Source organism: Bos javanicus, chromosome 9 (assembly GCF_032452875.1).
Source record: "Bos javanicus breed banteng chromosome 9, ARS-OSU_banteng_1.0, whole genome shotgun sequence".
Taxonomy (NCBI): domain Eukaryota; kingdom Metazoa; phylum Chordata; class Mammalia; order Artiodactyla; family Bovidae; genus Bos; species Bos javanicus.
In genome coordinates this window covers 58,704,586-58,726,150 of record NC_083876.1, presented here as the reverse complement: position 1 = coordinate 58,726,150, position 21,565 = coordinate 58,704,586, and the positions used below count along the sequence as shown (strand labels likewise).

General features: G+C 37.8%; 1 long non-coding RNA gene across 3 annotated transcripts in view; it reads right to left on the bottom strand.

The window, feature by feature from the left end:
• Positions 1 to 392: 392 nt before the first annotated feature.
• The window catches only part of LOC133253943 (uncharacterized), a 259,624-nt gene continuing 238,451 nt past the window's right edge, over positions 393 to 21,565 (bottom strand). For 2 of the 3 annotated variants that reach the window (XR_009738503.1, XR_009738505.1), the window contains exons 7-8: positions 9,178 to 9,326; positions 443 to 614 (exon numbers count right to left, since the gene is read on the bottom strand). This is a non-coding gene — a long non-coding RNA (uncharacterized LOC133253943). Of the gene's footprint in view, positions 615 to 9,177; positions 9,327 to 21,565 lie in introns of all 3 variants that reach the window. The other variant, XR_009738504.1, reaches the window with a different exon arrangement.

Below are 21,565 nucleotides of genomic sequence, written 5' to 3'. Positions count from 1 at the left end.
CAGCATTTTTGCCTGGAGAATCCCATGGATAGAGGAGCCTGGCAGGCTACAGTTTATAGGATCGAACATGACTGAAGTGACTGAGCATATGTAGATACCATATTTGTTATTCATTTGTTCTGAATACTTAGTCACTTTCTAAAATCTTACATTAATCACTATTTAATATAGATCGCTCTCTCTCTCTTTTTTTGGCTGCACCTTGGGGCATGGGGGAATCTTAGTTTCCTGAGCAGGGATGGAACCTGTGTCCCCTGCATTGGAAGCACCACAGTCTTAACCAGACCACGAGGGAAATCCCATGGATGTGGGCTTTTAAGAAAACATTTTTTATACCAATGTTTCCAAATGTACAGCTAAGCGTCATGCTATCCAATGACAGTATTCCTAAAATTAGTGAGCTGCATTTCTGGATTGATTTCCATAATAATATTTTAAATACATATACCAGTTATTGATCAGAAAATACACATATCCATGATGATAGAGGCAAAGCTTTTTGAGTACTTCTCAAGTGCCATGAACGATTCAAATGTTTCACATGTATCTTCTCCTCAATTCCCACAATTCCGTTGACTAAATACAGTTGTGTTCCTCATTTTACAGATGGAAACCTGAAGCATAGAGAGATCACGTAACTCTTGTAAGACCACACACTTAATAATTGGCACTGTGTTTTGAGGTTGAGCAGTACAGTACTGAGCAATTACTATATTCCAAAAGTAAATGGAATTTTGTACATATTCACCAAAGACCACTTTCTACTTTTGATAAGAGAAAGCAATATTTTAAAATACCCCACTGATAAGGTTTCAACAGATAATCATTTTAATTCACCACTCTGTAGATACTATAGCCCACACAAGTACTTTTGGTATGGACATTTGAAATAGGATTTTGATAAAATATTAACAAAGTTTTATCAGCAGGTTCTTTGCTTTAAAAAAAAAATCCACTCATCAGGAGATGTGGTAGATATTGCTCCATTAACATGAGTGAGTGAACCAAATTCCTTATAAAAAGAATTTGAAGGTGCTTTTTTCCCTATGGTGTCAACATCTATAATTCTATTTCTTTATTAAAGGTGATTTGACACAATGAGCAAAATTCAAAGCTGTTAGAGCATTAGAGCATAACTGATACATTTCCAAAATGAGAGCACCTTTCTGAATGACTGAGAGGATTTGTATAAAAACGTATGGCTTCATGAGAAAAGGTAATAAAGTCCTCTTGGAATAAGAGTAATTTTCATGGGAAAAATTGTATCTTTTTCTTAAGCAATTCTGAAAGTAAATTAATTGAAAAAATATTAAGGTCAATTGCCCAATTTATTTTTACAAGGCTTCCAATTTTTCTTTTATCATCAGAGTACTTGAGTGGACATGTAAAAAATTGAAAATTGGGCACAGCAACCTACTCCAGAATTCTTGCCTGGAGAATCCCATGAACGGTGGAGCCTTGGAGGGCTACAGTCCATCGTGCCAGTCACAAAGAGTTGGATAGGGCTGAAGCAACTTCGATTTTTCCAAATCTTACTTTATTTTACCTACAGTATATGATTTAATCATCCAAAAGCCCCTGCTGCTAAGTCGCTTTAGTCGTGTCTGACTCTGTGCGACCCCATGGACGGCAGCCAACCAGGCTCCTCTGTCCCTGGGATTCTCCAGGCAAGAACACTGGAGTGGGTTGCCATTTCCTTCTCCAATGCATGAAAGTGAAAAGTGAAAGTGAAGTCGCTCAGTCTTGTCCGACTCTTAGCGACCCCATGGACTGCAGCCCACCAGGCTCCTCCGTCCATGGGATTTTCCAGGCAAGAGTACTGGAGTGGGGTGCCATTGCCTTCTCCATCAAAAGCCCCAGGAAGGACCTATTTTATAGACAACAAAACTGAGGCACAGAGACTAAGAAATTTGCATAGATGTGATCTAACAGTCTATCGTCTGGCTGTGCAGTTGTCCCACTCAACTGCTATACTACTTTTCCTTAATGGTAGTCATGAATATACTGTTTCTAATACATTTTCAAATTTCCACAATTCTGCCACACACTGAATATTATTTTGTCAAGAATAAAGCCCAGTTTTGCATGATTTTTATAGGCAACATGAAACAGAGCTATCCTGGCTATTTAGTCTATGCTTTTTCAAGAATATCCTGTGTTTGAATTTCCCCTACAGAGATGTAATTTATTTTAATTAGGTCATCTAAATGTCAATTATTTATGTTGACTACAGCAATTCCTAATTTTGGGATTTCACAGGCCTTTACTCTTGCTTGGTACTCAGGGAATCTTCTCTGTTTTGCATAATCTTAATTATATTACTTTGTTGAAGAGATGCAAGAAAAATGACACTCTTCTAGAGTGACTTCTCAATTAAATCAAAGAGATCTGATAAGATTAAAGAAAATGCTGGCAAAGCACTAAGTGGTAGGAAGGAGAGAGACTATCCATGTTAAATAAGTTACTCAGAATAAAGCACAGAATTATATCAGGGTACCATTCGCTTAGCATAATTAGTAGTTTTTGTTACTAACATGCTAAATGATTTATTAGCTGTCAATGAGAAGTTGATGGGCTATAATAATTATTCCGAAATACCATATCTTGATTTATGCAGCAACTGTTATTACCAAACTCTTTAACCCTATTTAGCCCTCACCATATTTTGATCGAATAAGTAAGACTGTGCATCGTGATTCCAAGTTTAAAGGTAGACACTGAATCATGGAGATGCTAAGTAACCGAAGGGAAATCTCTCAGTGATAAAAGTGAGTCTAGACTTTTTAAGCCTCTAAATTCCCAGCCATTGTTCTATGGCTAAAACCACGGCCCCTGCATAAAAATGTTTCCAAATTGAGAAGAAAATAGAGAAGAAAAAGAGGGAGAGAGAGAGAGAAAAACTAAAAATTGTATTCTTTGCTTTTTTATTTTCCCACACTGGGGAATAGAGTGTCTTTTACAAAAAATAGTGTTGGTTATACATAAAGGAGAACATAAAATGTTTTAATTTCAAACATTGGACTTATTTTCTTTCTTGAGCTATGTGGGAATAAACCCTTACCTTTTTATTAAGCAATTTTTGTTTAAGTAATCTTGTCATATGAAGCCAAGCTTATAAATCACAAAAATCTGTGAGCTCCTGCTTGTGAAGAATTTATACTGTTACACTGTTAAAACAATGTGAACTGTAAAAAGGATTCCTCTAGTTTCTCCAGGTCAAGTACGGTTTGTTAGGAGCACAGAGGCCATGGAATACAGAGGAGTTGATCAGATTTATGAGTCCATGTCTGCGATGCTGCATGGTGCCTAAAAGAATTATATAAGTGCTCCATCTGCTCCTGGGAAGTCATCTGTGAATACTTCCTAATTTTTTCATGGCAGTGTGTGTGTTGTATGAATCACAATGAAGTGAATCCCTGTTCACTAACTCTAGCTGTTTTGTATTTGGGGTGAGCATGTTGTATCACTCAACTGTGTACTCTGGGCTAAAAAGTCCAGGTATTCTAACTGCTTTCCGTGATTCCACAAGATAGAGAAGACATGATTGGTGTGAATTCAAATTAGACCCTAGTTTTTAAAATATTAGTGAAATTTGATTAAATGTAACATGAACATAGACCCCTGATATAGATCTGACTTTAACCTCCACTGCAAGTTTATGATAGTAACTGTTATAAAATGAAAGAATGTCTCCCCGAAGAAAAGCTATTAAGAAATCTGTAAACTTTTAAAACATGTTTTGCAAAACTAAACTCAAATTCAGCTTAAGCAGTTAGGAAAACACTTAAATGGCAAATTTCTCCATTTCCTTGCTTTCTAAAGAAAAATAACATGAAAAGTATTTATTATTTTCTTAGCTTTATCTGTGTTGTTGTTTAGTGGCTAAGTCAATCTGACTCTTCTGTGACCCCACGAACTATAATCCGCCAGGCTCCTCTGTCCTTGGGACTTCGCAGGCAATAATACTGAAATGGGTTGCCATTTATTTATGTGTGTGTGTGTGTGTGCTCGTCACTCAGTTGTGTCCGACTCTTCGAGACCCCACAGACTCTAGCCCTCCAGGCTCCTCTGTCCATGGGATTCTCCAGGCAAGAATACTGGAGTGAGTTACCAGTTCCTTCTCCATTTATTTGTGTACTAAGTCAGAATTTTGGATGGAGGTTGAGAAAAGTCTGATCACATAGATAATCGTAATGGTCTTCTCAGGATAAAGAATATTTTTAAGCTAGTTTGGTACAAGGAAAATACTGTTTTCTTGATTTCTTGACCAAAATTCTATTTTAAATTTTTCTCAAAAATTTGGTAACTTTTCAAAGGATGTCTGTATTCCAATTATTGATGAAGGAGAGCACTATTTTAGGTTCACAGAAAATTTAGTCTGACATTATCCTTATGTTAATATTTCCAGGGGCTGCCAGATCTTCTAATTTTATTTGAATAGCCTTTGGTGCTCAGCTATCTTCACAGTCCAACTCTCACATACATACATGCTGCTGCTGCTGCTAAGTCACTTCAGTCCTGTCCAACTCTGTGCAACCCCATAGATGGCAGCCCACCAGGCTCCCCAGGCCCTGGGATTCTCCAGGCAAGAACACTGGAGTGGGTTGCCAGTTCCTTCTCCAATGACTGAAAATGAAAAGTGAAAGTGAAGTCGCTCAGTCGTGTCTGACTCTTCACCACCTCACGGACTGCAGCCTACCAGGCTCCTCCGTCCATGGGATTTTCCAGGCAAGAGTACTGGAATGGGTTGCCATTGCCTTCTCCGACATCCATACACGACTACTGGAAAAACCAAATCTTTGATTAGACAGACCTCTATTGGCAAAGTCATGTCTCTGCTTTTTAATATGCTGTCTAGTTTGGTTATAGCTTTTCTTCCAAGGAAAAAGGGTCTTTTAATTTCATGGCTGAAATCACTTTCTTCAGTGATATTGGAGCCCCCTAAAATAAAGTCTGTCACTGTTTCCATTGCTTCCCATTCTATTAGCCATGAAGTGATGGGATCAGATACCATGATCTTAGTTTTCTGAATGTTGAGTTTTAAGCCAACTTTTTCACTCTCCTCTTTCACTTTCATCAAAAGGCTCGTTAGTTCTTCTTCGCTTTCTGCCATAAAGGTGATGTCATCTCCATATCTGAAGTTATGGATATTTCTCCCAGAAATCTTGATTCCAGCTTGTGCTTCACCCAGTCTGGCATTTCTCATGCTGTACTCTGCATATAAGTTAAATAAGCATGGTGACAATATACAGCCTTGATGTACTCCTTTCCCTATTTGGAACCAGTTTGTGGTTCCATGTCCAGTTCTAACTGTTGCTTCCTGACCTGCATACAGATTTCTCAGGAGATAGGTCAGGTGGTTTGGAATTCCCATCTCTTTCTGAATTTTCCACAGTTTTTGTGATCCACACAGTCAAAGGCTTTGGCATAGCCAATAAATGTTCCAGAAAAATGTCAGAAAATGGGACATTTTTCTGGAACTCTCTAGCTTTTTCAATGATCCAACAGATGTTGGCAATTTGATCTGGTTCCTCTGCCTTTTTAAATCCAGCTTGAAAGTTTGGAAGTTCATGGTTCATGTACTGTTAAAGCCTGGCTTGGAGAATTTTGAGCATTACTTTGCTACCATGTGAGATGAGAGCAATTGTGCGGTAGTTTGAGCATTCTTTGGCAGTGCCTTTCTTTGGGATTGGAATGAAAACTGACCTCTTCCAGTCCTGTGGCCACTGCTGAATTTTCCAAATTTGCTGGCATATTGAGTGCAGCATTTTCATAGAATCATCTTTTAGGATTTGAAAGAACTCAATTGGAATTATACCACCTCCACTAGCTTTGTTCATAGTAATGCTTCCTAAGGCCCATTTCACTTCACATTCCATGATTTCTGGCTCTAGGTCAGTGATCACACCATCATAATTATCTGGGTCATGAATCTCTTTTTTTTTTTTTTTTTTATTTTTGTATAGTTCTTCTGTGTATTCTTGCCACCTCTTCTTAATATCTTCTGCTTTTGTAAGGTCCATACCATTTCTGTCCTTTAATGAGCCCATCTTTGCATGAAATGTTCCCGTGGTATCTCTAATTTTATTGGAGAGATCTCTAGTCTTTTCCATTCCATTGTTTTCCTCTATTTCTTTACATTGATGATTGAGGAAGTCTTTCTTATCTCTCCTTGTTATTCTTTGGAACTTTGCATTCACATGGGTATATCTTTCCTTTTCTTCTTTGCCTTTAGCTTCTCTTCTTCTCTCAGCTACTTGTAAGGCCGCCTCAGACCATCATTTTGCCTTTTTGCATTTCTTTTTCTTGGGGATGATCTTGATCACTGCCTCCTGTTACAGTGTCACAAACCTCTGTCCATAGTCTTCAGGCACTCTGTCTATCAGATCTAATCCCTTGAAGCTATTTCTCACTTCTACTGTATACTCGTAAGGGATTTGATTTAGGTCATAACTGAATGGTCTAGTGGTCTTCCCTACTTTCTTCAATTTAAGTCTGAATTTGTCAATAAGGAGTTCATGATCTGAGCCACAGTCAGCTCCTGGTATTGTTTATACTGACTAAATAGAGTTTCTTCATCTTTGGCTACAAAGAATATAATCAGTCTTATTTTGGTATTGACCATCTGGTGATGTCCATGTGTAGAGTGTTCTCTTGTGTTATTGGAAGAGGTTGTTTGCTATGACCAGTGTGTTCTCTTGGAAAAACTCTATTAGCCTTTGCCCTGCTTTATTCTGTACTCCAAGGTCAAATTTGCCTGTTACTCCAGGTGTTTCTTGACTTCCTACTTTTGCATTCCAGTCCCCTGTAATGAAAAGGACACCTTTTTTGGGGTGTTATTTCTCGAAGGTCTTGTAGGTCTTCATAGAACTGTTCAACTTCTTCAGCATTACTGGTTGGGGCATAGACTTGGATTGCTGTGATATTGAATGATTTGCCTTGGAAATGAACAGAGATCATTCTGTCATTTTTGAGACTGCATCCAAGTACTTTATTTCGGACTCTTTTTTACTATGATGGCTACTCCATTTCTTATAAGTGATTCTCGCCCAGAGTAGTAGATATAATGCTCATTGAGTTAAACTCACCCATTCCAGTCCATTTTAGTTGGCTGATTTCTAAAATATTTATGTTCACTCTTGCCATCTCCTGTTTGGCCACATTCAATTTGCCTTGATTCATGGATCTAACATTCTAGGCTCCTATGCAATATTGCTCTTTACAACATCAAACTTTACTTCCATCACCAGTAACATCCACAACTGTGTGTCATTTTTGCTTTGGTTCCATCTCTTCATTCTTTCTGGAGTTATTTCTCCCCTGATCTCCAGTAACATATTTGGCACCACCAACCTGAGTAGTTCATCTTTCAGTGTCTTACCTTTTTGCCTTTTCATACTGTTCATGGAGTTCTCAAGGCCAGAATACTGAAGTGGTTTGCCATTCCCTTCTCCAGTGGACCACATTTTGTCAGAACTCTCCAGCGTGACCTATCCATCTTGGGTGGCCCTACATGGCATGGCTCATCATTTCATTGAGTTAGACAAGGCTGCGGTCCATGTGATTAGGTTGGTTAGTTTTCTGTGATTGTGGTTTTCATTCTTTCTGCCCTCTGATGGAGAAGAATAAGAGGCTTATGGAAGCTTCCTGATGGGAGAGACTGACTGAGGGGGAAACTGGGTCTTGTTCTGATGGGCAAGGCCATGCTCAGTAGATCTTTAATCCAATTTTCTGTTATTTGACCTGAGGCCAAACTATGGTGGAGGTAATGAAGGAAGACCTTCAACAGGCACTATGCATGCATTGTTGCATGCAGTGCCCCAACCCTGCAGCAGGCCACCACCGACCCATGCGTCTGCTGGAGATGCCTGAACACTCACGGGCAAGTCTCTTTTGGAGTTACTGCTCCTTTTTCCTGGGTCCTGGAGTGTGCAAGGTTTTGTTTGTGTCCTGCAAGAGTCTGTTTCCCAGTCCTGTGTAAGTTCTGTCGGCTCCATGGTGGATTAATGGTGACCTCCCCAAGAGGGTTTATGCTATACCAAGATCTACTGCACCCAGAGACCCTGCCCCTACCACAGTCCACTGCTGACCCGTACCTCCTCAGGAGACACTCAAACACAGTTCTGTCTTAGTCTCTGTGGGCTATCTGGGTCCTGGTGTGCACAAGGTTTCTTTGAGCCATCTGACCATCTCTGGCCAGTATGGGGTTTGATTCTAAACGTGATTTTGCCCCACCTACCATCTTGCTGTGACTTCTCTGCCCTCGGACATAGGGTATTTTCTCCAAGTCGCTCCACTGCCATGCAGCCACGACTCCAGCCATACAAGAAGTGTTCAGTTCAGTTCAGTCTCTCAGTTGTGTCTGACTCTTTGCGACCCCATGAATTGCATCATGCCAAGCCTCCCTGTCCATCACCAACTCCCAGAGTTTACCCAAACTCATGCCCATCAAGTTGGGGAAGTGTTAGTTTCCAAATATTAGACAATATATAGCTTAGAACTCTGATCCTTGTAAGTGAGAAACATCTCTGAGGAGTACTTTCAAACTGTGGTACAGAGAAGCCAAGTTCAAACACACAGCAGTGATGGTGCTAAAAAGGGTGAAATTCATGGGGCAAGTGTGCTGTGTGAAGGCAGGTGTTCAGAGGAGCAACATCATCTTGAGCCTATGGGTAAACATTAGGTCAAACATGCACAAAGTGATATTCTACCATCTGAATCATCAGCTAGTCATGATCTTTTTGCAATAGATTAGGCAAAGATCCCTGATCATGGACCACTGTAACAAACAAAATAATAGTAAAAAGTTTGCAATATTGTGAGAAGTACTAAAATGTGACACAGAGAGGTCAGGTGAACAAATGCTGGTGGAAAAACAGTGCTGATAGTATTGCTGAATGCCACAAATCTTCAATTTGTAAAAAACTGCAGTATTTGTGAAGTGTGAGAAAGTGAAGTATAATAAAATGACTTATGTGGCCTCCTTGTGCAAGTGATTTATTGGGTGAACACTTTAGAGAAAGAAGAAAGAGGACAGTGAGGACGGTCTTCAGGTGAAATCCAGCCTGAGTATAATTATTTGGAAGTCTCTGGAGCATGAATGAAAAAGCAGAATATATCAATCCCCTCGCACATATCCTGAAGCAAGAGACTGGAACTTTTGCAAGACTTTTGTACCTTCTTACAGCAATCAGGTATTGGCTATGACTTCCCTTGAGAGAAGATAGGAATAAATTCCAGGCACTCCTGGAGAGGTGAAAATCCTCAGAGAAGTTTGCAGATGTGGGCAGCAGTACTCTTAGCAACTGGATAATGGTCACATCAACCTGGTAAAAGGAATTCAAATGTGTATGGGTAAACCATCAATAGTAATTTCTATAGTCTAAACCTTAAGCTACTCATATGCACTCACTTCTTACAGTAAATCTACTCTATCCTGTTGCAGGTTCTCCTAGTTTCTTATTGGTTACAATTTCTAGGAGTCCTTAAAAGAGTGGTGTTAATAGGATAAACAATGACATCCTTTGCTGCATTTGGGCCCAAGGATATAACTGATAGACATCCTGTCCTTTTATTCACAGACATTTCAGTTCAGTTCAGTTCAGTCACTCAGTCATGTCCGACTTTTTGCGACCCAATGAATTGCAGCACGCCAGCCTCCCTGTCCATCACCAACTTCCGGAGTTCACTCAAACTCATGTCCATCGAGTTGGTGATGCCATCCAGCCATCTCATCCTCTGTCGTCCCCTTCTCCTCCTGCCCCCAATTCCTCCCAGCATCAGAGTCTTTTCCAGTGAATCAACTCTTGGCATGAGGTGGCCAAAGTATTGGAGTTTCAGCTTCAACATCAGTCCTTCCAAAGAACACCCAGGACTGACCTCCTTTAGGGTGGACTGGTTGGATCTCCTTGCAGTCCAAGGGACTCTCAAGAGTCTTCTCTAACACCACAGTTCAAAAGCATCAATTTTTCAGCGCTCAGCTTTCTTCACAGACCAACTCTCACATCCATACATGACCACTGGAAAATCCATAGCCTTGACTAGATGGACCTTTGTTGGCAAAGTAATGTCTCTGCTTTTGAATATGCTATCTAGGTTGGCCATAACTTTCCTTCCAAGGAGTAAGCGTCTTAATTTCATGGCTGCAATCACCATCTGCAGTGATTTTGGAGCCCCCCAAAAATAAAGCGTGTCACTGTTTCCCTATCTATTTCCCATGAACCGATGGGACCAGATGCCATGATCTTAGTTTCCTGAATGTTGAGCCTTAAGCCACCTTTTTGACTCTTCTCTTTCACTTTCATCAAGAGGCTTTTTAGTTCCTCTTCACTTTCACCCATAAGGGTGGTGTCATCTGTATATCTGAGGTTATTGGCATTTCTCCCGGCAATCTTGATTCCAGCTGGTTCTTCTTCCAGCCCAGCGTTTCTCATGATGTACTCTGCATATAAGTTAAATAATCAGGGTGACAATATACAGCCTTGACGTACTCCTTCATATCCATTTACATTCCCTTTACTGTCAGCTAACACCAGACGGTCTGGGTGCCTTCCCTCATGGGGTAATACATTTGGGCATCTCAGTAGAACTTCCAAATACTGTACAAATAAAATTTTTGAAAAGCTAAAAATATCTATCATTCAAATGTGAAGTAAGCACATATTAAAAATTTATATTATGAACTAATGTTAAAAAATGTTAAAGCTGATGTTACTTCAATATTTACTCATCATCTTCCTTTTTGTTTCCAAACCTTCCATTCCTATTTGTGCAATATGCTGTCAAACCCATCCACTTAAGTATTAGTTTCAATTGACTACTTCTCAGTTTTTTTTTTCTCTTTCCGTGTATTCTAATGCTGGGCAAAATTCTCTGTATATTTCTCTATTACCTTGTTCATAATTATTCTAAACTTCCTCTATGATGCATAAAACATTTAGATAATTTATGGATATGTTTTAAAGTCTGTCTTTTCTCCCGGGTTTTAGTAATTTTTTCCTATTTCCTTGCATACATGGACACTTTGTAGTGAATGTTGGACAATGAGCATGAAACATTGTAGAGGTAATGGATGAGTCCATCTCCTTTCAGAGGTAGTTCAAGCTTCCAGAAAGTTAACAAAATATGAGCCTATCAACTTAACCTGCCCATTTCAGAAGTTTCAACTGCAAGCTTGAAATATTTATTATGGCGGTTACTTTTTGATGGGTCTTTATTCAAATATTGGTTTCTTCAGGTTCATAAAACTATCCAAAAAAAAAAAAAAAAACTTCCTTGCATTTTTAGTTTCTTAGCAGCTACATTTTGGTTGACAAATGAAAAAAAAGGAGTTATCATTGCATTTTGTAGCATCATAGAAAAGAAACATAATTTGAAAGGTGAGATCAAGATGGCAAAGTATGAAGACCCTGAGATCACCTCCAGCCACAAACACATCAAAACTACAGCTACATATATTCTCTTTCTTGCTTCTGTTTGTCATGGATATTTGTCATTTAACTAGTATTTTTTCTTATTAGAAATCTTAGGGGAGGCAGTGACCACTTGCTTCTACTCAAAGTTACCAGATTAATACAATAAGATCAGGCATAAAACCATAATTTGAAAAGATACATGCACCTTACTGAAGCACTACTTAAAATAAGCAAGATATGTAAGCAACCTAAAAGACAATAGACAGATGAATGGGTAAAGAAGATGTAATATTACTCAGCTAGAAAGCAGAAAGGGATAATGCCACTTGCAGCAACATAGATGGGCCTAGAAATTATCATGCTAAGTGAAGTAAATCAGAGAGAGAAAGACACATATCTTATGATAGCATTTATATGTGAATAGAAAAAATAATACAAATGAACTTATTTACAAAACAGAAGACTCAAAACTTTGAAAACAAAGTTATGATTACCAAAGAGGAAAGGCTACAGGAAGGGATAAATTACAAGGTTAGGATTAACATATATGCTTATTATACATAAAACAGATAATCAATGTAGACCTAACACAATACCCTGTATTATGTAGCACAGGGACCTATACTCAATACTCAGTAATAACCTATATGGGAAAAGAATCTGAAAAATAATAGACATATAAATATGTATAACTGAATCACTTTACTGTACACCCGAAACTATCAGAATAATGTAATTCAAAAATACTTCAATATAAGATAAAAAATTAAAAATAATAATCAGTTCAGTTCACTGGCTCATTTTTGTCTGACTGTTTGCAACTCCGTGGACTGCAGCATGCCAGGCTTCTCTATCCATCAGCAACGCTCAGAGCTTGCTCAAACTCCATTGAGTCAGTGATGCCATCCAACCATCTCATTCTCTGTCGTCCCCTTCTCCTCCTGCCTTCAATCTTTCCCAGCATCAGGGTCTTTCCCAGTGAGTCAGTTCTTTGCATCAGGTGGCCAAAGTGTTGGAGTTTCAGCTTCAACATCAGTCCTTTCAATGAATATTTAGGACTGATTTCCTTTAGGTTGGACTGGTTGGATCACCTTGCAGTCTAAGGGACTCTCAAGAGTCTTCTACAACACCACAGTTCAAAAGCATCAATTCTTCAGTGCTCAGGTTTCTTTTTAGTCCAACTCTCATATCCATACATGACTACTGGAAAAACCAAAGCTTTGACTAGACGGACCTTTTCTGGCAAAGTAATGTCTCTGCTTTTTAATATGCTGTCTAGTTTGGTTATAACTTTTCTTCCAAGGAACAAGGGTCTTTTAATTTCATGGCTGCAGTCATGATCTGCAATGAATTTGGACCACAAAGAAAATATAGTCTCTCACTATTTCCATTGTTTCCCCATCTATTTGCCATGAAGTGATGGGACCAGCTGCCAAGATCTCAGTTTTTGAAAGTTGAGTTTTAAGCCAACCAACTTTTTCACTCTCCTCTTTCACTTTCATCAAGAGGCTCTTTAGTTCTTCTTCACTTTCTGCCCAAGTGGGATGTCATCTGAGTATCTGAGGTTATTGATATTTCTTCTAACAATTTTGATTACAGCTTGTGCTTCATCCAGCCCGGCATTTCTCATGATTTACTCTGCATATAAGTTAAATAAGCTTGGTGACAATATACAGCTTTGATGTACTCTTTTCCTGCTTTGGAACCAGTCTGTTGTTCCATGTCTGGTTCTACAGTTGCTTCTTGACCTGCACACAGATTTCTCAAAATGTAGGTCAGGTGGTCTGGTGTTCCCATCTCTTGAATAATTTTCTACAGTTTGTTGTGATCTACACAGTCAAAGGCTTTGGCATAATCAATAAAGCAGTAGTAGATGTTTTTATTGAATTCATAAGATAAATAAGAATAAATGACAACTAAATGGACTGGATAGGAAGAAACAAAACCCTCCTTATATATAGATGTTATGATTATTTAGATAGAAAATCTAAGAAAATCTATAGATAATTCTTTGAATTAATGATGTTCAGAAGCTTTACAGGAAACAAATTGGTATACAAAAATTGATAGTTTTTCTATACTTAGAAACAGTAAATTAAAAATGGAATTTTTAAAAATATAAATTTATTTATTTTAATTGGAGGCTAATTACAATATAATTTTAATAAAGATGCCATTTACAATAGCAATAAAAGCAATTAAGTACAAAAGAATAAATCTAATATATGCTGTTTAAAACTTTAAAATATAACACTATTATAGAACTAAACAAAAGATCTAGAAAAAGAGGAATGTGTTCCTGTTTGTTCATATGTAGGCAGAGTAAATATTTTAAAGATAACAATTCTCAAATTAATCTATATATTCAAAGCAATTTCATTTAAAATGCTAAATGTGATTAAAAAAAAAATCTGAACACGAAAAACAGACTCTAATGCTTGCATGAAAGTATAAAGGGCCAAGAGATGATTGTAAAAAAGTTAAATCATTTGGTGAAGCATTCAAAGACTTGTGCTTATCCTTGTACTTATTATGCAAGTGATAATGTACCATTAAGAATAAAAGTCACTGTAGACTTTGGATAACTTTTTTTCAGATTAAAAAATCCCATTGTATTCCTAGTTTGCTATTGTTTAATCATAAAAGGATGCTCAATTTTGTCATAATGTTGGACTTCTATAGAGGTGATTATAAGCTTTTTATTTTTCTCCTTAGTATGGTGAGTAAATTTTGTGTCATTAACCTTTCTTGATAAATTCTGCCTTCTTATAATTTTTAAAATAATGGATAGATGCAGTTTACTAGTTTTACTACAGGATTTTTTCAGCTAGTTTGTTAAGTGAGATTTGCCTATACTTTTCCTTCTAGTATAGAATTCATGTAGACTTTGGGGAGGACTTTCTTGTTTTTCACCTTTCTGGAATGGTGCTTATGAAGCAGAGATGGATGCTTTATTCCCTCAAAGATGGACAGGATTCACCTATAACCTTCTGGATTTGATTTATGGGGCTTCCCCGATAGCTCGGTTGGTAAAGAATCTGCTTGCAATGCAGGACACCCTGGTTTGATTCCTGGGTTGTGGACATTTGCTGGAGAAGGGATAGACTACCCACTTTAATATTCTTTGGCTTCCCTGGTGGCTTAGCCGGTAAAGGATCCTTCTGCAATGCAGGAGACCTGGGTTTGATCCCTGAGTTGGGAAGATCCCCTGGAGAAGGGAACATCTACCCACTCCAGTATTCTGGCCTGGAGAATACTGTTTAATATTTGACTGTTTAGTCCATGGGGTCACAAAGAATCAGATACGACTGAGTGACTTTCACTTTCAATATAAAATAAAAAATTAAAAAATAAGAATAAATGACAACTAAATGGACTGGATAGGAAGAAACAAAACCCTCCTTATATATAGATGTTATGATTGTTTAAACAGAAAATCTAGGAAAATCTATAGATAATCCTTTGAATTAATGATGTTCAAACATTTCACTGGAAATAAATTAGTATACAAAAATCAATAGTTTTTCTATACTCAGAAACTGTAAATTAAAAATGGAATTGTAATGAATATTCCATTTACAATAGCAATAATCAGTAACTTGAAAGGGGACATCAAATTTTTCTATACTCGGAAATTTACTGATTTTAAGTTACTGATTCTATTTCTTTAAGAATCTTAGATCTCTTTAATGATTAATGGATTTAGGTGATTCCACATCTCCAAGTCTTTAATTCCAACATGACTCTTGACAGTTACTTTACTAATACCATTTTCATCTTCTCCAGCTCCTGAAACAACCTCACTGTACCCTCTGGAGGAGGGTTGTACCCAACCTGACTGTACTCTCTTCCTGGAGGAGGAAATGTCAACCTATTCGAGTATTCTTGGCTGGAGTATCCCATGGACAGAGGAGCCTGATGGGCTACAGTCCGGGAGTCACAAAGAGTCAGACTGAGCAACTAACATATATCTTCTGGAAATCAGTCAGTATTTAGCAAAATCTCCTAAATCTTCAATTAATGCTCTGAACATTCCTTCCCACTCTTGCTCTACCTAATACCTGGCTGGTCTCTCTTCAACACTCTCAAGTTTTTCTAATACTTTATCCAGAACCTCAAACCCTAAAATAACCCACTGCTCTCTCTGGAAGTCACCATTACTAATTTGTTCTTCAACGTATTTTTCCTGACTGGCCCCTGGAATACTCCCTCTTGTATAGCCCTCTTAAACAATCTTTCCTTTATTCCTCATACTCTTGTGCCTAGAAGTGGTATAGAAACATTTATCAGTCTCTACTGATACTTTTAGAGCATTCTGTTTACCCTTAGTGTCACTAAAATTTAAGAAATCTCATACCCTCAATATATACTGCACACTTTCTAAGATGTATCAAAATGAGTGGTGGTGTAGTCTTCTCCAGCTCCAGGTAATTAAGGTATTTATGGTCTGTAGAGAATTAAAAAAAAAAAAAAAACTATAATAAAACAAACAAACAGAAATCCAGTATGTCTTTTATTACCACCATGCTCCTGTAATTCTAAATAATAGTTAAAGCCTTGGGTATATCATTGCACACTATTCTTTCTTTCTGTAGGCATCTACCAACTCCTAGGCTACTTCTTTCATTAACTTGAAGATTTCAGCTTCTAGCTCAATGTCAGTCTCTCCGACTCAACACTTGTATTCATTTTTTTTTTTTTTTTGAGATTTCATCATTCAAGTGGGGAAATCTTTCAATACATTCTCAATTTGATCTCTACTTCAGTGATCTTAGAGACTTCCCTGGTGGCTCAGATGATAAAGCATTTGCCTGCAATGTAGGAGACCCAGGTTCAATCCCAGGGTTGGGAAGATCTCCTGGAGAAGGAAATGGCAACCCACTCAGGTATTCTTGCCTGGAAAATCCCATGGACAGAGGAGCCTGGTAGGCTACAGTCCATGGGGTCACAAAGAGTTGGGCATGACTGAGCGACTTCATTTTCTTTCAGTGATCTTGTCTCCCATCCCACTTCAGCAATCCAATTCCAACAGATAGCTACACTGTTTCCTTACTAGCAGTGGCAATATTTCCATAATCTTAATTTCAAACATACCACTCTCTCCTAACTATATCCTGTTTCCAACTCCTTATAACAATTTCATCCATCATACTACTTTTGAGTTGTCCTTCATGTGCCTTGCTTCCTCAACTTTAAATTTGTAGCCCACTTTCCTTCTATATAAGATGAACAGAGGAGATAATTCCTAAAGAAGAAACCCTTAACTGACAAGGCATGGGATATCCCAGTGTCCCTGTCCTTCAGTGTAACAATTCTGATGTCCATTTTCCCAGTGACCCTTGGAAGGTCCCAAAGAGACTAAAGACGGTTTTGTAGACTCTGACAAAGTCTACATATATAAAGTTATAACTTTATAACTATAATAAAGTTATAAAAGGAATTAGATTTTAGAGGTAAGGACAAATATGGGAGGAGGATTGTTTGGCAAGAGTTGTGTTGTGAGTTTTACTCACCTCACATCTAGAGAGAAGACTTAAATGATTTCTTGGAGAACTTAATATGCATCTCCCAAAATGTGGTCAACCCAGTGGATCAGTGTTGGTCTCCTACTTGGGAGACATGACCTGGTTAGTTGCCCAGAAGGTGGCAATGATGATAAAGTTTGCTGTTGTGTAGAGGTTGACCTGCCTGCCCCAAGTCTGTGTATAGTAATAGTATGTGTGTCTTCTGTGTACAATATGGGCCATGCCAACCCATGCAAACACATGCACAGAATGAGAAAGGGAAAGACAAAGAGAGAGAAAGGCACCATTGGATTTTCTGAGTCCTGTCCAGGAATATTACTCATGGGAAGAAAGAAACCTTAGGAAAAAAATTATGTAAAGTTTCTTATAAGCCAAAATGAGGAGCTTGCCTTTACTGTACAAAGGGACATTAATTAAGAGATCTCCAAAAAGCCTAACAAATGCACAGTTGACTGTATATACAAGCCAGGTCTGGGGAGCAGAATCTTTCTTCTTTCACCTTTTCTCCTTCCCCAGTTGTCCTCAAGAAATGTAATCAGACCCCTGTTGGGTGAGATGAGAGGAGGGTTGAAGCATAAGGCAGGAAAAGATAGAGGGATCATAATAACTCTTTTACTTGACTTTCTGTTTTATATGGGTCCAGGTAGAGTACTTCAGAGAAGATTTAACTTCAAGCCAAGTCCAGAATTTCTACTGATTTTAAAACCAGATATTTCAGTAACTGCACTGAAATTGATTTGAAATTGATTTGTTATTTAACCATAGGACTTTTGGTTGCCTAAGATGGATCAAGAAAGTTAGGTACCCTTGGAGTTTTCATCCAGGAGCAGGTAAGAATATTTTCCAACTAAATATGTTTTAGAGAGTTGTTGAGAGAGAGAGAGAGAAAAAAAAAACAAAAAAAACACATTGTTTTACTCCTATACCCAGGAGTCTTGCTTGTTTAATGTATCTGTAACACATACATTGTACTTGTTTGTAAGAGTGTGGTTCAGGTTTTAACTTCCAATCTTTCCTCCCCTGTGGATTGATACAAACTTCAACAATATTGACTAAAGGAAAAAATATGGTCTTTTTTTGTTGTTCTAGTAATATTTCTATTTCTGTTCTGGTTTTTATTTGCTGATCTTTTGTCTTGACAAATACAGAAGCATCAAGGTCAGAGGGATGGACTTGTATGGGCATTTTATCATATTCCTTCATGAGGCCCTGTTGCCTAGTTGATGTATCTGCCCTGTGTTATATGGGATGCTCCTGGCATGATGTGAGCATCGGATTTACTGAACCGCCCTGGGCCCTCTCAGAGGAGAAATGGTTATGAGCCAGACTTTAGGGATTTGCTCACAACAAACTCCTTATTTCTTTCTAGAAGTGTAGGCTCTTGGGGAGTAAAGCAACCACCCTGAGCAAGAAAGTTGGATGATAATGGTCTCCACTATAAGAAAGGGGAAAAGGATGCTGAGAGAAAGATTTGACAGTGTGGTACCACGTTGCACCACAATTACTAGATTTTTCAGCAGGTTTGCAGAATTAAGTAACATTCTGAATGATAGGATCTGTGTAATGTTTTGGCTGCCAGGAGTAAGCTATGAGCTTAGTTTAGTCCTTATCCCTTGGAAGAGGTGAAAAGTCCTGCATTAGAGTAAATTTCAAGAATCTGCCAAAGCAGTAGGAAACAGTTGGAAAAGAAAGACAGGCCATGGCAAGGAAGCTGCTACTAATTTCACATTTACTGAGCCCCTCACATGGAAAAAGTTGATCCTGATACTCTTTTTGGCAAATAAAGACTGTGAGGATTTTTAGATTTGCATACTTAATCTAAATAGGGGTGGGCTGGAGTATGATTAAAATTATTGGACTTGGTATCCTCTAGTTAATACCCATTCTCAAACTTGATATGTCAGTAGCAGGTGAGGCCACACAAGCAAAACCTGCTTTTAAGTTTAATTATATCAATAGAGTCGCAAGCATCATTTTTGCATATTCAGGACTGATAGTTAATGGGTTTTTCCTATATTAACCATTTAAGTAAGATAATTATTTGCCATTCTGTGACATTTAATTATAATGCTATGACTGATCTCCATCGTTTGAAGGGAAAAATTGCTTTCTATGTCATTTAGGATTTGTATGAACACATTTAAACTGCAGAAAAGATTGCTTGGAAAAACGCAGAGGTGGCTCCCAAGAGCTCTTGATTACCTTCTGTATCGAGATCATTTTTTAAAAAAATCGGCTGTATTATTGTAGCATAATTTCAAGGTGACCACCTGTCAAGGAACTTATGGGAAAAAAAGGCTCTGTCTTATTTGTGCATTTATTTTTATAAACATTTCTAATTTTCCAGAGGGTATTATAGGCTAAAATTTTAATGGGGTTGTAATAGTTAGCAATGAGTAAATAACATGAATTCTCAGTTGATGTAAATTTCATGCCAGGTTTGAATGATGAAGGCAAAAGCTATCATTGAGACTGGAAACACATTTATTAGCAGATGTTCAGTTGTACAGAAGAGGTGTACATGCATAACAAAGCTTGCCCGCTTTGTACTGAGAACTCTCAATTTCTTCTCTTCCCAGGAAGTGCATTGTATTCTGGACTGGTTGAGTCATAATTAAGCTGCACTAAGAAAACATTCAAGTGACAATGATTTGCAAATGATCAAATTATTGTGGGCTTTGCTTAGGGCTTCACCAGCTGGAGTGCTTTCTCTGTTATAACCATATGTCTGTTAATAAATTTGATTCAAATGCAAAACAATTACAGATATTTTAGAGACTGGGCAGAACAATTACAAACAAATAAGGTTGTTCTGAGGACTCGGTCTTAAAGTGAATGAAGAAACCAAGATAATGATGCCAAATGCTACTTGGAGAATGATTACAAATGCGACCAAGTGGTTAGCAGGTTTGAAATCTAATTGTCTCAGATATTGTGTCCACCATCACACAGGATGGCTTGATGAAATGGGAGGTCAAACGCAGCAGGAGCTGTGTAAGTTTCAAAGGAATTCCCCTGTTCTCTTCCTGAGTTTACTTCATAAATGTTTCAATGAAAACGGAGAGGAACGATCATTAGCAAAGTGGAATTACAGAATAAATCACTGGAAGCAAAAACTGCACTTGATTTGGACAAGAGTAGCAGTCTTGGTAAAGGTAAATATGAACAAAGGGAATTTTTAGAGTTATTCTTTCAAAATGAGTGATGTTTGTGAGAGAGAAAAGGCTTCATCTTCCTAGGAATTTATTAATTTCCTTCTTTTTAAAAAATTTTCTCTTTGAGCTCTTTGAAATACATTATTTGCAATATTCCACTTGTCTCCCAGTTTATATTATCTGAGAGAGTTAGCTACGGTTCTGGACCATCTTTTTAAATTCATGATCTTACTAAAAAGGATGTTACTGAAACTGCTGACCGCTCCCATCCTCACATCTGACAACAACACTCTTCTGACAGCTGTATTAGCAAAACTGTAGATCTAGTAAAGAACACATTAATATGGAAAGGTCAGTACATGTCAGAAATGGTAAAGTGTAGGTAACTGATAGAAAATTACAAATTGGGAACTTCTTTGGGGAAGGCAAAATGCATGTTGACTGGTTCAATATATTCGAATTTCTGAAAATTTGTTTAATGGCAAATCCCCTCTTTGAGGGGAAACTTCTGCTTCTTCCTTCCTTCTCACAAACTGATTTATTTTTTCCTCAGATTTCTTTTTACAGTAATGTTCATATCTTCTCTTTGTAGAAAAACAACAAGGTTTCTGGAAGGATCTGTTATTGTTTATTCAGTAACTTGAATTTTTTGAGAGGTAAATAAACATATGAAGGAAGACACAGTTTATAAATATTAAAAAAAATGAGTTCTATTTTTAAAAACAGCAGTGTGTACAGGTATATAAAACCATGGAAAAATTACTAGTCATTAGAAGAGCAGCCTGTGGACATAGTAAGTATTTAATAATTGTATTTGGACAAATTATTTTTGATTTTGAAAACTAAAGGCAAGGTTGAAAGGATACTCCCCTGGGTGAGATAAATTAACAATTGTCTATTTTAAGAATAACACTGTGCTGATTTTATTTTGCATTCTCAATGATCTGAGAGAGGGGTGGCCTAGTGAGAACTCCAAATTTTGATATTGATAATCTCCAAGGAGTCAACAGCTAGGCTCTGGGGACAAGCCTCTGGATTCTGTAAGATATTTAGAAATGTTGCTGTTAAAAAATTAAAGTTAAAAGTTAAAAAAATGAGGCTGTGAGAAGTAAAAAGATTTGCCAAGTTCGTTGAGTTAGTAGGTGAAAGAATTTGGACAGAAACAAAGGATGTTTTGACTCCCAGTCCAAGGCTGCCTAACACAATAAAGGCATCAGAGGACAAAAAAATGTAGACATTCACAAACGATTGCGATAAATCCTTAGATGTCAGACTCATAACAGATGAGGAAAGGTCATCACGTGTTCTTAATATCCATCTCCTGCTTCCTCAGGCTAATGTCATGGAGGGTAGCCATGCATTCCTCTATAAAACCCTCTGCCATCTCGGTCAGAAATGGAGTCCTGGACTCCAGGCCCATTGGCCTGTCCCAGTGAGCCATTTCTCAAGTTCTTATCTTTTGGATACAGAA